Here is a 16,888-nt window from a genome sequence, read left to right on the forward strand (position 1 = left end):
GAGTTGGGGAGTCCAAATCATTTTAGGTAGCGTAATGATAAGCAGTGGGTGGATGAGTAGGAGACATCAGTTATAAACTTAGCAATTTTGTCGTAGCATAAGTCTAGTTTGGACTTTAGAGAGGACTGAATGTTGGTGAGGAGGGGGGCACCGTATAAGAGAGGGGAATAGAAAAGAAGAGGAAAGGGAAAGTCAGGCTGATGTACTGAGTAGATGTTTGTGTCAGTAGAGAGTGCCAAGTTTTTTAAGTGTCTTTTTGACATTGGACTGGATCTGTAGGTCAAATGTGAGGTTGTTGTCTATGATGACACCTGGGAGTTTTGGGTTAGGAACAATGTCGATGGTGGTACCATTTAGGGATTGAATGGTGAAGTTCTCTTTTTGTAGGGGTGTGGCATTTTGGGGGGTCAAAGATTACTAGTTTGGTTTTGTTGGGGTTCAGGACAAGATTTTTATTAGACATCCAAATTTTGGTAGAGGTGAGGGCATATTAGGTGAGTTGGTGTAGTTCTGAGGAGTTGTTTGCAGTGCAGATGATAGTGGAGCCATCTGCATACTGGATGACTGAGCCGTGAGAGAGTGCAGTGTGGAAGTTATTGATAAATGTGCCAAACAGAAGTGGGCCTAAAATGGAGCTTTGAGGAACACCAGTGGTGGTGTTTAGGAAAGTGGAGTAAGAGTTCTACCGTTTAGTTGATTGTTGCCTGTTAGTGAGGTAATTAGTGAACCAGTTTAGAGTTTAAGATGAGGTACCTATGTTAGAGAGTTTTGTTAGAAGGAGAGATTGGGATATAGTATCGAAAGATTTAGAAAGATCAAGATATAGTGAAGATACAATTTTACCAGCATCACAGGCTCAGTTGACAGTGTCCATGAATGATATGAGGGCAGTGGTGGTACTATGTCCTGGCCTAAATCCATGTTGGGTGGAGGAGAGGATGTGGTTGTGAGTCAGATGGTGAAGATGTTGAGAATGAATACATTTTTCCAGAATCTTAGAGATGGGTGATAGTATAGCAATGGGGTGGAAGTTGGTGGTGTCTGTGTTGGGGCCCCCCTTGTGTAGAGGGAGGATATAAGCTTTTTTCCAGATGACGGGCATATAGGATTCTTGGATAGATCTGCTGAGAAGTATGCTGATAAGGTAGGTGATTGAGTTGGCTGAGATTTGCAGGTATTTGGTGGGTATATTGTCAGAGGCATTTGTGCATGGTTTGAGTTTTAGAAGCAATTTTTTAATAGTCCAGAAGGGTATAAGTGGCAGAGTAAAGTTGGGAATAGGGAGTGTGCTGGTCTTAGATGTGGAGGGGTCTTGATGGACAAGTTGGGCTTGAGAAAGGCAGTGGTTAGATTGGCTATAGTATCTATGAAATAGGAGTTGAACATTGCAGCAATTTCAATGGATGTTTTATTTGGGTCTGGGCAAGTATTATTACTAGAGCCTGGGTTTCATAAAGAGTTGAGAGAGCTCCACAATTTCTTCAGGTATTGCTTGTGTTTATTTTGTAATGTAAGGGTGTGTTCTTTTTTGTTTTTTAGTACTAGGAGCTTAACCTGGTTTTGAAGCTGTTTGTACTGGGTGAGGTCAGATGTTTTTTTTGCCAGATTTTCCATGATTTGTCTCCGCATTTCATGAGATCCTTAGTGGATCATGTTAGCCAACTGGCATGGTTGGTCTTTACTGTCTTTTGCTAAGGGGAGCAATATTGTTTAGTATGCTGAGGAAGGTTGAGTTGAAGAACTCAACTGCCTCATCAAAGGGAAGTGATTTTAGTGCATCCCAGTTGATGCTAAGCAAACTTTGGTTAAAGCTAGATGGATAGAACTGGGATTCATCTCTGGTACTGTTGTACTGATGTTTATTAATTGTTGTGGTACATTCACATTGTATAAATGCCGGTAAGTGGTCACCTATACTATTGGAGAGTGTACCAACAGATGTGATGTTGTTTGAGTCAGACACTAAAATCCAGTCTAGGATTGAGCCATTAGTAGGCCTGGTTATGGTATTAACTAGCTGGGTGAATGTATATAGATTGATATAGCAGTTAGAGTGGTGTGGGGATATGTCTAGCCAGTTGATCCTTAAGTCTCCCAGTTTGACAGTCTCATTGTTTATGTTAGTAGATGCCCATTCAAGGATTTCCTCAAGAATTGGGATGTTATTGCCTGTGGGAATGTAAATGACTATCTCACACAGGTTTTTGCAGTTATTCATTTTAAGGAAAGAAACTAGAAGTTCGACTGTGGAGAACTGTGGGATGGGTTTTGTATATGGGACAATAGTGAAGGACATGGGGTATAGTAGAGAGATGCCTTCACCTTTTTTTGGTGTCTGTTGGCCCTAAGACAGGCAAAACCGAGGGGAAGGAATTCTGTGTCCTTAATGTAGGGTTTTAGCCATGTTTCAGTTGAGGTAATAATATTGGGTTTGTTGTGGGCTATCCATGCATGGAATCAGGTATTTTATTTCTGATGCTTTGTATGTTAATTGTAGTGAAGTTTATTGATTTATGGGAGTTAGGGGGTTGCAGAGGAGAGGAGAGGAGTTGGGACCTGGGTTGGGATGTATGGCTCAGCATAGAGATAGGTTTGTACAGGATATGGGAGAGTAGTGTATTCTACTTTCCATTTTACATTAATTGGATAATTTAGAGAGAAAATACTGTTGTGGTGATGGTGAGGGAGGATGTTTACTCTGGTACATAATAATATGCTTGTGTTGTAAAGGCTGGCTGAAATTTGTGAGAAAAAAGTGGTGTGTTCAGACTGTATGGGGGGAGAGTATAATGGGCTGTGGGAGGAAGAGGTAGAAGAATGATGTAGAGAGGTTAGATGTAGTAGGATATTGAAAGAGACTGATAAGGTAAGTAGAGTAGTGATAGTAGAGATGTAATTGTAGTATGGGATGTGGGTAACTAAAGGAGTGAGAATTAGTGTGCAATAGTAAGATCTGGTGTTGGAGAAGAGGTTGTACTGATGGGATAAAGATGAGGTGAGTTAAGATGTTGGGTATGTGTTAGTTTGGTTGGAGGTGTGGCTAATGGTGCAGTGCAAGGGGAAGTGAAGAGGTGTGGCTACTGGTGTAATGACAGGGGAATTGGAGGGGAGATAATTGGGTGGTGGGGAATGGAAGAGGAGCTAGAGTAAGTATAAATGTAATTGATCTGAGGGTGGGTGGGAATGGGGTAGGGCAGGGGAGCACAGGAAGCCCGAGTGCAATGAGGGTGAACGGAGCAGGTTGAAACCAACTGTGGAGTTGCTATCTGGAAAGAAAACTATCAGTAAAGTAGGAAATCTGGAGGAGGAGCAGATGGTCTAAGTATTTAAAGATGGTGCCGCAGCTCAGAATAGAAATAAGTAAACTGTCAAGAGAAAGAGGGAGGGAATAGACTGGATTGACAGGGCTGGAAAGCTTACAATAAGATTATGTTAGGAGACCAAGAGAAAGGGATAGCTAAGAGCCAGGGCTTGGAGAAAGCTGTGAGAAGAGAAAAACAATCAGACAGCTAGCCTAGGTCAGTACCTAAGGGCAACTGTTTATCTATATGAACTCAAAAGCAGATTTGGTAGAGCATCAGGGAATTAGAATATAAATTAAATGCAAAGCTATGGGAAACTGTATGTATTTGTTGCAATAAAGGGGAGAATAAAATATAAGAATATAAAATAAATCTCCTGCAGTTGGGGTAGATGGAAATTGGACAATAAAGACTCCCTTAGTTCCAAAATTCCTTTATTCACACATGGAATGAGCGCTTTCATCTTGTTTAACAAGACTTCTGCAGATTCTGAAAACACAAAGCTTCCAATTGATTTAAATATTCATGGGAAAGTGATGTAATAACACATTTGAATTAATTGTTGAAAATTAAAACTATCTAAAGAGGCTTGCAGGCTGCTGATCAACTACGCTGTGGATAAATTCTCAATATACCCACACCCACTCCTCAGTTATTGCTTAACAATATAGCCAATTTGGATAAAAAATAATATAAAGGAATGAAGCTTTTTTTATTTGGGAACAGGTCCTTGATCACCTTGCCTCCTACATATGTGTGTTCCCTGCAATAAACAAAACTATTCTTTGCTGAACTGAGTTGTCTGAAGTTATTTTGGAGCCTACTCAGATTCATGCCATCAAATCTCAGATCTTCTGAGTCATATATGGATTGCTGCAGCAGGAATTGCCACTAGGCCCACTTCTGGCAGCTTTTCTGTGTGCCAGATCTCTGTTGTCAATACATAACTCTATTTTTCTGGCTTTCAGCTGAGTTTGGGATCTCTGCAGGTATGCTTTACTAACAATATATTAGACACAGTCTGTATGAGAATGAGTTAAATTGTATGAAAGCAGGGAAATTGGATGAGAATAACAACTGCTTATTCCAGTAACAATATTAAAAGTTTTTTTTTCTGATTGAATGGGAGAGGGTTTTAATCATAAAGTAACATGGACTAGAGTATCCTTTTCGTAAGGACCAAGTATTCTTATTTTAGGAGAGTCGGTTTTAACCAAAAAGTAAAATAAATAAATAAATTAATTAAGGTGCAGAGAGGATTTCTTGCTAATATGAAAATGGTTTTATAATCATAGTCACATAACAATCCTTTTTGGAATGTGAGGGGGTAATTTGGAGAATGTAATGAGTACCAATATAGGTGTATTAAAGAGATGGACGTTGGGTCTCCAGCCAGACATATGTTTAATAAGTATTGTTGAGACAGCTGTAATTACTTGGTAAAATGGTCTGAACTCACTGAAAATGATAGTTCACTGCAGTTGGTAGAGGGAGGAACTTTTGATAAGAACATTATAGAAAATCTTAAACATTTGAAACAGAAAGGGAATAAAGTACCTGCCTGTTGTTGGTCAGCTTTTAATGACTGGCAAGAAGAACCTAAATATAAGGAAAAGGAATCTGTAATGAGATGTTTAAAATACAATTCAACTAGATTGAAAACGCAGCTGTAGGCAGCTAATAGAACAATAAATATATTAGAAAAATGTTCATTAGATAATACTGTACCTGAGGTCTATATCCCTTACAACAGTTAGAAAAATTAAGATAACCAGACAGATTCTTCTGATAACTGGCCTCTGATTCCTTCTGCCTCCCACCACCCCCCCCCCAAAAAAAAAACTGCTTCTTATGAAACTGACAGTCTCCCTTCACTGAGAGGGCAGGTGGAGGGTAAAAAATCCCATCCTACCTATTACTTCACAAGATGTATCTCAGGTCATGTCTAGCACTTCTATCCATCCCCATGGATCAGTTTGTAATGCACAGTTTAGGCAACAGTGACAATGACCACCTGACACGATATGTTCAAATCAAATGTTAATGAAAATAGCCATTAAAGGCCAACAGTTATGTCAAAAATGTAGACATGCACCTAATCAAAACATATAGGTAAATTAAAAAGATTTGCAAGTAAAAGTGCCCACTGAAAACAAACACCCTAAAAATAGAATTAAACACAGTTTCCAGTAGTTATTGATGGAGAAGAATTTCGGTGGAATCCCCCTTCTAAACAAAGTACAGAGGATGTATCAGATAGTCATCCACAGAAACTAAAATTGCTAGCACTCAAATGCATTCATGGAGAGAATTACCTAGTCCTGCAGCCACTCAGGATGACAATGCTGAACCTACCTTAAGGGCAGTACACCCATGGATTGCGGTAGATTTCCAAACCATTGTATATTCTATCACTCCACTTCAAACTCTCCGCTAAATATGCTAAAATATTAGAAGGACATGTACAGCTGCAGAACCCTACTGTCAAAGCTTTAAGAGCAGTTTTGAAAGCTTCATCACCCCCTACATTTTCAGGAAAACATGGGAAAAGTCTGCCAAAGGAGTGTGTTTTTACTGTTAGGCATAATTTTCTAAAAGCAGTGACTACAGCATACACCTAATTGGGCAAGAATCAAAAGCAGTTGGACAAAATGAAAATGAGTCCATTAATGCATATTTGCAATGCTTGATAGACAGGTTTGAACCTTTTCTAGGTACCCAGAACATACAGAAGGAGCGGCAGCCAGTGGGTTGTCAGCAGCCTTTGTGGAAGGCTTGTTACCACCAGTCCAAGAACTAATTACAAATAGTTTGCTTAAATTTTCCAAGATTTAGGCATTCATGAAATTGTTAATCAAGTGTACTATGCTGCAGACAATATAGTTAGAGAAGAAAAGAAACAACAAAAGAAACTAGTAGAAGTTCAACTCCAACAGTTCGATACTGATTTGTGGGGAAGAAGGAATCGTAGAGGTAGATTTAGATTTTTTCTGCCACACGTCCCAGAACAGTATCAACAGAATTTTTATCTCCCTACCTCACCACATGCTTGAGAGAGTGAACATCTTATTGATTATTGTTTTAATTGTGAGCAAGCTGGACATTGGCAGAATGAATACCCACTTTCTTCTCAAGTGAATACATCCTTTCAACAGACGAGTTTGCCAAATGCCCAAGTACCACAACAAGCAGAAATGCTCCCTCCTATTTGGAGCACTGCTTGGCAACCACCAGTGTGGCAACAAGATCATTAGGACAGCCATGAACATGACCACATATATTTCCTTTGGTCCCAGTTTACCAAGAAGATCCCTTTGTTGGTATTAGTGGTTAAATCTTCTCTTCCTTTCCTTGTTGACACAGCAGCAACTAAATCAATGGCTACTTCAGCAAATGCTAAAAATCTCCCAGTATTCAGCAAAACAATTTGGGGTGAGAGTGTCTGGACTTCCTCTGTATTTCTCAGAAATTAAGCCTATTCCTATACAGACTGGTTCCTGAAAAGAATAACATGACCTTATTGTAGGAAATGCCACCCCATTAAATCTTTTAGGTGCAGATTTATTATGCAAGTTAAGATATACTGTTTATTGTCCTCCAGAGAGATTTTTTTCTTGATTTTCCAGATGAGCCCTCACCTTTGAGTTTGTACTCAACTGACATTTGTGCAAATGAAGACACCTTTTTGCTGTTTTAACAGAAAGAAATTCAACCTGTCATTTCTGCACTACTAAAATGAGGAATAATTGTATCAACTCGATGCTCGTGCAATATGCCAATATTACCAATCCAGGAGCAAGGAAAAAACACTTATAGATTTGTACAAGATCTACAAGCAAGCAGTTAATGCAGTAATAGTGCTGACTCTTCCTTTAGTCCCTAATCATGCTACAGTACTAACAAATATATCATTAGTTCATAGGCAGGTACTTGGCTATTGGCCCTCGGGCCTATATAAGCCTAGCCAAAAAGATCCCCGGTTTTCGCCACCCAAGAAAGTTATTTTCCTGCACCCCTGCCGAGCAGAGCCACAGAGGTGATCCCCGGGGTGAATTTCTTATTTCCCATCCAATTGTCTAGATTCCTCTTAAAGGGGGATAATGGGGAGCTGTTCTTGACATGAATGGGCAGTCTATTCCAGAGTTTGGGGAGTCTCTGGGACAGGAATCCATCCCTCCAGCATGTTCTGTTTACTGTGGTGGCAAGGTTCAGGTACCTGGACCGTGTGGCACAGAGAGATTGAGGTTTCTTTAAGTGTAGCATGTCCATCAGAATTGGGTTTGACATGGCCTTTTATGTTAGGGAGAGGTTGCCTCTGAATAGGCGATAAGCGATGGAGTTTAGCTGGAGTTTTTTGAGGCAGTCTGCATATATCATCCGTTTAAAGCCAGTAATCCTCTTAATGAGGTATTTCTGTGGCCTCTCCAGTTTTTGCAGATGTCTTGTGAAGTACATGCCAAATGGGGCATTGTACTCTATGATGAGTCTGATGAGGGCAGAGTAGAGAGGAACAATGACCTCTTTTTTTTCTGGAGGAGGACCCTTTAGTGATGAGGTGTGCCACATAGAAAGATTTCCTGACTACTGTGGCGATGTGATTGTCAAAGGATAGACTAGTTTCCACCAGTGTCCCAAGGTCTCTTATCACACTTTCTGTGTTAAGTATGCTACCACTTATGTGGTAGTTCATGTGTACAGTGTCTTTCCCAAAGGGGATGACAGTACACTTTTTGGCATTGAGCTTGAGGCCATGACTTTGACACCAAGCATCAGTCTCAGTGAGGCCCCTTTGTAGAATGTCCACATCATTAGGTGATTTTATTATGGTTCCCAGTTTGCAGTCATCTGAGAACTTTGTTAGCCAAAGACCTGCTGTATTAGCCTGGACTTCTGAGAAATAGATGTCAAACAGGAGAAGACCCAGGACTGAACCCTGTGGTACTCCACTTGTCACTGGTTTGAAGTCGGATTTAGAATCGGCTACTTTCACTGTGTGGGTTCTGTCAGTGAGCCAGTTGGCCACCCATCTTGTGACATAGGGATTTATGTCCAGTCTAATGAGTTTATCTATAATTCCAGAATGGGGGATGGTGTCAATAGCCTTGGCAAGGTCAAGATAGGCTGTGTGCACCACCTTACCCTCGTCCACGGCTCTGGTGACTGCTTCAAAGAAGTCAGTCAGGTTTAGGAGACATAATCTATCTTTTACAAACCCAAATTGAGTGGGATCCAGCATTTGTAGGTTACCTATGTCTTTGTTTATAAGTTCCATGATGATATGTTCCATGGCCTTGCAGACCAGGCTCATTAGGCTAATGGGGTAGTAGTTCGCAGGGTCTGTGGTGGCACCTCCTTTGTGGAATGGGATAACCATCGCTGTGCACCATTCAGCAGGCACAAAGCCTGAAGTAAGTGAAAAAGGTGTGTCCATATTCATTAAGGATATCCACACCTCCAGGCTAGTTGCTCAGCATAATGCATCCGAGATTACCCAAGTGCAACTAAGTCTGGGCAAAACTGCAATCCAAATTGTAACTTGCTACAGATACCCCAACATGCCCTAGGATTCCCACTCCTCATTTCTTGATACACTGGAAAATATTAGGGTACAACCCAACACCCTAATAATAGACAATTTCAACTACCCCACCATTAACTGAGAAAACTACTCATGTACCAACTTTTTTGCTCAACATTTTCTGAAATTCATAAATTCCAACGTCTTGGATCAACTTATCCACACCCCCACCAGGGGCAACAATATCCTAGACCTGGTCATTACCAACATGGGTGACTGGTGTTCTACACCAGAGGTCAATTCCTCGTTAGTCAGGTCCGACCACAAGCTAATCAGTTTAGACATCCACATCGCGCACCCCCCCCCCCCCCAATTAGGGAAACCACTGTAAAAAAAATTTCTTCAAAGCCAACTTCATGCTTCTTAAGACAGAAGTGGCAAACTTCACGACACCCATGTAGACGGACAATAGAAGTACAACTGCTGAATCCTACACAGATGCACTTTATAAGCACTTACATGAGTGCTTGAATCATGCTATCCCTAACAGAACCAAGATGCTATCCTGCAAAAAAAAGGAAGCTAATCTGATGGTCCCCTGCCATAATTACAACAGAAGAAAGAAACTGTTGCAAAAAAAAGAGTAAAATCCCATGACTGGAAGAACTCCCTGGTCACCCTGAGTAAGAAGCCGAGATCCTCCAAAGCTAGTTATGAAAACAAAATTGCCACTGATTCTAAAGACAACCACAAAGCATTCTATAGCTATGTCAAGAATCTCAATGGCAAAACTCAGATCTGCTCTGAGTTACAGCACAATGGCACTAAATATACAGAACCAACTGATATTGCAAACATCCTGGCAGATAGGTTCAGTGCTAACTTTATCCCCCCTCACCCCCTAAAGGCCATCTCTATACCGGAAGAATGCAAAGTTCCTGTAACCACAGCTGCACAGGTAAAAACCACACTCTCCAAAGCCAAGAACACAGCATCCATGAAACCTGACAACATCCCAGGCTGCGTTTTACATGAACTACAGAATGAACTGGCACCCCACCTAAGCACCATGTTCAGTCATAGCCTCACCTCAGGCTTTGTGCCCACTGAATGGTGCATAGTGATGGTTATCCCACTTCACAAAGGGGGAGCCACCATGGACCCCGGGAACTACCGCCCCATTAGCCTAACAAGCCTGGTCTGTAAGGCCATGGAATGTATGTATCATCATGGAACTTATAAACAAAGACATTGGCAATCTCCAAACTCTGGACCCCACCCAGTTCGGGTTTGTAAAAGGCAGATCATGTCTCCTAAACCCGATTGACTTCTTTGAAGCAGTCACCAAAGCCGTAGACGAGGGTAAGGTGGTTTCACACAGCCTATCTAAATCTCGCCAAGGCTTTTGACAACATCCCCCACTCTGGAATTATAGATAAACTCACTAAACTCGGTATAAATCCCTAGGTCACAAGATGGGTTGCCAACTGGCTCACTGACAGAGCCCACACTGAAAGTAGCATACTCCAAATCTGACTTCAGACCAGTGACAAGTGGAGTACCACAGGGTTCACTCCTGGGTCCTCTCCTGTTTGGTATCTACTTTTCTGAAGTACGGGCTAACACAGAAGGTCTTTGGCTAATGAAGTTCACAGATGGCTGCAAACTAGGAGCCATAATTGAAACTCCTAACGATGTGGACATCCTACAAAAGGGCCTCACTGAGACAGGTGCCTGGTGTCAAAGCCATGGCCTTAAGCTCTATGCCAAAAAGTGCATTGTCATCCCCTTTGGTAGAAATTCTGTACCCATGAGCTACCACATAAGTGATAGTCTACTTAACACCAAAAGTGTGATAAGAGACCTTGGGACACAGGTGGACAAGAGACCTTGGGACACAGGTGGACAGTAGTCTCTCCTTTGATAATCACATCTCACCAGTAGTCAGGAAATCCTTCTTCGTGGCACACCTCATCACAAAAGGTTTCTCATCCAGGAAAAAAGAGGTCATTGTTCCCCTCTATTCGTCACTCATTAGACCCATTATAGTGTACAATGCCCCTTTTGGTATGTACCTCACAAGACATCTACAACAACTGGAAAGGCCGCAAAAATACCTCACAAAGAGGATTACCAGCCTCAAACAGATGCCCTACGCAGACCGTCTCAAAAAACTTCTGCTGTACTCCATCGCATATCGCCTACTAAGAGGCGATCTCTGCCTAACATGCAAAGCTATGCAAAACCCAGAGCTGTTGGACATGGTCCACTTAAAGAAATCCCAATCCCTCTGAGCTACACCCTCTAGGGACCTAAACCTTGTCACCACAATAAACAGAATAAGCTGGAGGGATAGATTCCTGTCCCAGAGACTTCCCATACTCTGGAACAAACTACCTATCTATATCAAGCAAAGCTCCTCATTAGCACTCTTCAAGAAAAATCTTGATGATTGGATGAGAGATAGGAAATTCACCCCGGGGATCACCTCTGTGGCTCTGCTCGACAGAGGCACAAGAAAATAATTTTCCTGTGGCTCTGCTCGACAGAGGCACAAGAAAATAATTTTCTTGGGTGGCGAAAGCCAGGGTACCTTTCTGGCTAGGCTTGTGTAGGCCCTAGGGCCGATAGCCTAGTACCTACCTATGAGGCTATGATTGAACATGGTAGTTAGGTGGGGTGCCAGTTCATTCTGTAGTTCATGCAGAATGTAGCCTGGGATCTTGTCTGGTGCCATGGATGCTGTGTTTTTGGCTACGGAGAGTGCAGTTTTAACTTGTGCATCCGTGATTACATGAGCTATGCATTCTTCCGGTAGAGGGATGGGCCCTTTAGGGGGTGAGGGGGGGTAAAGTTTGCACTGAACCTATCTGCCAGGATATTGACAATATCAGTTGGTTCTGTATGTCTAGTGCCGATTTTCTGTAGCTCGGAGCAGATCCGAGTGTTGCCATTGAGATTCTTGACATAGCTGTAGAATGCTTTGTGGTTGTCTTTAGAATCAGTGGCAATTTTATTTTCATAGCTAGCTTTAGAGGATTTTATAAGGGATCTCAGCTTCTTACTGAGGCTGACCAGGGAGTTCCTGTAATCAGGGGATTTTACTCTTTTTTGCAACAGCTTCTTCCTTCTGTTGTAGAGTTTGTTTATGGCAGGGGACCACCAGATTGGCTTCCTGTTTTTGGAGGGTAGTGTCTTGGTTCTTTTGGGGATAGCATGATCCATGCACTCGTGTATGTGTTTATATAGTGCATTTGTATAGGATTCAGCAGTCATACTTCTGTTATCCGTCTGCACGAGTGTAATGAAGTTTGCCACTTCTGTCTTAAGAAGCGTGAAGTTGGCTTTGGAGAAGTTTTTTATGGTGGTTGCCTTAATGGGGGGTGGAATAATGGGGGGTGGAATATTGATGTCTAGGGTGATTAGCTTATGGTCGGATTTAACCAGTGAGGAGTTGACCTCTGGCGTGGAATATCAGTTACCCATGTTGGTAATGACAAGGTCCAGGATGTTGCTGCCCCTAGTGAGAGTATGGACAAGCTGATCCAGGTCATTGGAATTTATGAATTCCAGAAAGCATTGAGCTAATGACTTAGTACTTGAGTAGTTTTCCTAGTTGATGGTGAGATAGTTAAAATCTCCTATTATTTGGGTATTGGGCTGTACCTTAATATTATCCAGTATATCAAGGAACGTGGAGTGGACATCCTGGGGCATGGCAGGGGGATTTGTAGCAAGCTACAACCTGGATTGCAGTCTTGCCCAATGTTAGTTGCACTTTGATAATTTCAGATATATTATGTTGAGGAACTAGCCTGGAGGTGTGGATATCCTTAATGAATATGGACACTCCTCCTCCTTTAGTGTTTCGGCCCAGGTTAGGTGGCCAAAAAGTGTGGTATGAATTATAGCCTGGTACTTCAGGGATGCTCTCTGGAGCCTTGAGCCAGGTCTCTGTTACTGCACAGATGTCGATGTTCTCCGTATTGAGCAGTGCTTCGAGTGAGTACATTTTGAGGTTTAGACTTCTAGCACTGAGTAGCATTACCCTCATTTTTTGCTTGCTTATAACTGCTGCTACCTTCTCAGTGATAGATATTTCTTCTCTATTCCTATACACCCAGAAAGTATCGGTTTGCATTCACATATCAAGGACAGCAGTATTAATGGAAAAGATTCCCACAAGGATATAGAGAATTACCAACTCTTTTCTCTAGGGAAATGAAAAAAAAGCTAGAAATAATTGAATTCCTGTGTGGGTATACTATAATACAGTATGTAGATGATTTACTTTTAGCTTCAAATTCTCATTATGGTTGCAAATAATATATTATTTTCCTCTTAACTAAACTAGCAGAATTAGGATTCAAGGGTAATAAATGGAAATTGCAGTTATGGAAACCACAAGTTCAATATTTGGGATACATTATCTCAGAAGGCTCTAGGCAGATTTAACCCTAGTCTATTACTGCAATACAAACTGCACCATGCCTACGACATTAAAACAGCTGCATGCTTTTTTTGGGACTGACAGGTTACTAGCAGGAACATCATGGACAATCTTTTGTCCAAATAAATCTCTACTTTTCAACTGTCCTGTTCTTGGACTGCTAGATTATTCAAAAATATTTTTCTTATTCTATTGTGAAAGGAATAAAGTGCCATTAGAATTATTAGCACAACATAGCAATGATGGCATTGCTTGTTTTAGCACAAATCTTGATGATGTACCTGCAGCCCTCCCCCACTGCCCCAGGGCAGTGGCTATGATGGTGCACTTAGTAGAAGTGGTGGCTGCCCTTACTGTCAGACATGAGACCTACATGGCAGTTCTGCATTCTGTAATAGCATTGTTAGTTAAGACCAAAACACAGTATTTATCTTCTGCATGACTGTCTAAATATGAATTGTTTTTACTAAATCATTCTTTACAGATCATCAGATGTCCGTCCCTTAACTGTGCCTCTTTGTGGTTTTAATTATGTTCTTCCTCCTAGGTCTGATCTGAAAGATGTGCCATTACTGAATCCTGAATTATTACTTTTTGTTAATGGATCTTGTGCTCGAAAAGAAGATGTTACTTTAGTAGCTGCTTTTTCTGTGTACCCAGGACAGAATTTTGCTGATGGGACAAGTAAATGGAAGTGTATCTCCTCAAATAGTTGAACTTATAGCAATTGCTGAAGCATTTAAATTAGTCAATGACAAAACAGTGATCATTTTCACAGACTGATGTTATGCTTATGGGACAGTTCATTATTTTGGTTTGGAGAGAAAGAGGGTATTTAACCTCAGCAGGGAGAGTCGCTGAACATTTTTATCAACTACTGAATGCATTATTATTGTCAAAAGAGTTAGCAGTGGTAAAACTTGCCACATGTAAGACTGATGATTCATACATTTCAAAAGGAAATTGTTTTGCAATTATTGTGGCTAGACAAGCTACATTGTCTTATCCTGTACAGGCTGCATTTCTCTGAAAGGATGAGGTGGATCCATGATAACTGCAGCTGTTCTCTGAATCTGCCGTGGTGTCATCTAGGTGGATGGCTGGTAGCCCTACACAATTTCTTTATTGATTTGGATAAAGCCCACCATTTACCTTTTCATATTGGGAAAATGCATTAGTAAAACAGATTTTAAATAAGTGGTATGCCCCTCGCATTTCAGACTTCACTTAGCATTTTGTAATATAACTATTTGTTTAGAGTGCAATGTATCAGAGAGTGTTCTAGTAGCCCCACACCGTCCTTGAAAAAGCTGTGGTTGACATGTTGGTATGTTCAGTGGGATTTTATTGAGCTACCACAGGCACAAAAGTTTAAATGTGTTTTGATGATTGATGTGTATTTTACATTTATTTTTTTTTTTTTTTTTGGATGGGTAGAAACTTAGCCTTCTGCAAAAATTATGTTACTACCATAGTTAAGAAACTCCTTTCTGAACTGATACCCAGATTTGGTGGGCCTTGTTGCATTCAATCCGATTAGGGAAGTGATACAACACATCAGTAAGAAGAACATAAAAAATTTAATACCATTGCCCATGGGTCTATATCATATTATCGGGTAATGAAAACAGCAAATGCTCTTTCATTGATCCAATAATCTTAAAAGGAGAAAATAGCGAAGTCACGGAACATCGATTTTTTTCCCAGGGAAAAAATTCAGTGGGCCATCTTCAGGATTTTTCCATTTCCTCCACTATGGTGCAATCTCGGAGTTTGTATATTTAAGTAGGGGGTACAATGGTGGGGTGTGGGGGGGCAAAGTCCCGCACTTAATTTTGTGTTTAAACATTTTTTTTTTGCGGAGCAACAAATTTTTCCCTGGGAAAAAATTTGCTGTTCCATCTGTTTTCGTTTTGTGATTTTGACATTATCGATTCGATGAATGAGCATTCCCTCTTTTCATCATCTGATAATGTGATATAAACGCATTGCCCACACAGCCCAAAAGATTCAGGGATTGTAGTGCGGATGAATCAGACAGTTTTATTAGCATACGATGGTCAGTTAGTTGTACTAGGAAGTTTTCCCCTCATGAAATTTGCATGGGAAGACCCATAACAATGCGTGCCACACCCCTACCTAAGACTTTGGAGTTATGAACTGTAGACAAATGTATTTCTCTTTATTGCAGATGTCTCCTTTCTGTCTTGCAGGATCATCATAAGCAGGTTTTGGAAATGCAATAACAGCCTTCAGTAACTGATCATCATGACCTACAACCAGGTGACACTGTTTGCATCAGATCATTCTCTGGAAGACATGCTTTGTCTTTGAGATGGAAAGGAGCCTTCTTCGTTTTACCTACCACCACTGTCATTAGATGTCAAGGACTGGCCACTTGAATCCATGTGTCATATGTCAAGAAGGCCCTCCTTCATGATAAAACCAGATGACATAACCATCAGCATCACTTCTTTTGAGACTACAGATTCAATTGCAAATTGAACCAGACAAAAAACAGAAAAAGCATCATATCCAAAATGAAATTTAGAGACTTTTTTGCAACACCATTATGATTGAATTTGTAAGGTAAATCTAGTGATTTGACAGATTCGTCCTGGTCAGAGATAAAAACTCAGCTTAAATCAATAGCAGCAAGTTTTATGGACAATGATGGGAAGTCAACCCAAGAGCTGGACAATGAATCAAGTGACCGATTATCACTTGTGGAGTCACAAATGGCAAAAACTTCAACATGGAGTGTGTGTTTTGGAAACAGATTTTATATGAACTGTAGAAGAACAGTTCATCATCTGTGTTTGCAGTTTCTCAAAAAAAAAAAAACTTAAGTCTCAGCCTGCTCAGTATTTATATAGACTCATTATTGGAATGACTGTGATTTGTATTCTGCTGTATTTCTTGTTGTCATTTGCAGCCATCAGAATTGTAAGTACTGAATAATTTTATATCAGAGATGAGCATTTTACAAAAAAATAGTAACAATTAGAATTGAACAAAGTACCCCAGATTATCATCATAAATGTAGTCCCTTTTCTGCTACCTTACATACCTATGCAAAGACTTTGAATATCAGTGACTGTTGGGCATGTGCAGATATACCTACTGGGGGGTTTCCATTAATTCTAATACCAGTGACTGATACAGAAGTTGGGTCAGCATTTCATGCCATTTTCCTAAATGGAAACTGGAAAGCCAAACATAATTCTAGTTCATTTCCAGTAGTTGCATTTCAGTTATCAATGACTGTTAAGGGACGTACTTGTATATTAAAACTGGAACACTTTTGTCAGATGGAGTTCTTGCAGTTTTACTTGAAAATATATGATGTGGCTGGAGGATCAGATATGACAGCATTACATGAATTTTATTACATTTGTGGAGATCAGGCATATCCCTGCTTACCAACAGACAGAGAGATTACATAGTGGGAGAATTTGTAATGCTTGAAGCAAGAGGGAGACAAAGGACATTAAAAATCCAGATAAACTGAAGAACCAATATTCTTACACGGAAACTCGATCAGTCCAAATCAGTCCAACCAAGGAACTTCTCAAATATACCATTTATTAGACACACAATTCACAATTGTAGACAAGT

General features: G+C 40.7%; 1 long non-coding RNA gene across 1 annotated transcript in view; it reads left to right on the forward strand.

Annotated features, from left to right (window-relative positions):
• The window catches only part of LOC122797328, a 139,861-nt gene extending 123,302 nt beyond the window's left edge, over window positions 1-16,559 (forward strand). Inside the window, exon 3 of the long non-coding RNA XR_006364073.1 lies at window positions 15,484-16,559. This is a non-coding gene — a long non-coding RNA (uncharacterized LOC122797328). The remainder of the gene's footprint in view (window positions 1-15,483) is intronic.
• The last annotated feature ends 329 nt before the right edge of the window (window positions 16,560-16,888 follow it).

This window comes from Protopterus annectens, chromosome 3.part0, assembly GCF_019279795.1.
Source record: "Protopterus annectens isolate FY-2018-M chromosome 3.part0, PAN1.0, whole genome shotgun sequence".
Lineage (NCBI taxonomy): Eukaryota > Metazoa > Chordata > Ceratodontiformes > Protopteridae > Protopterus > Protopterus annectens.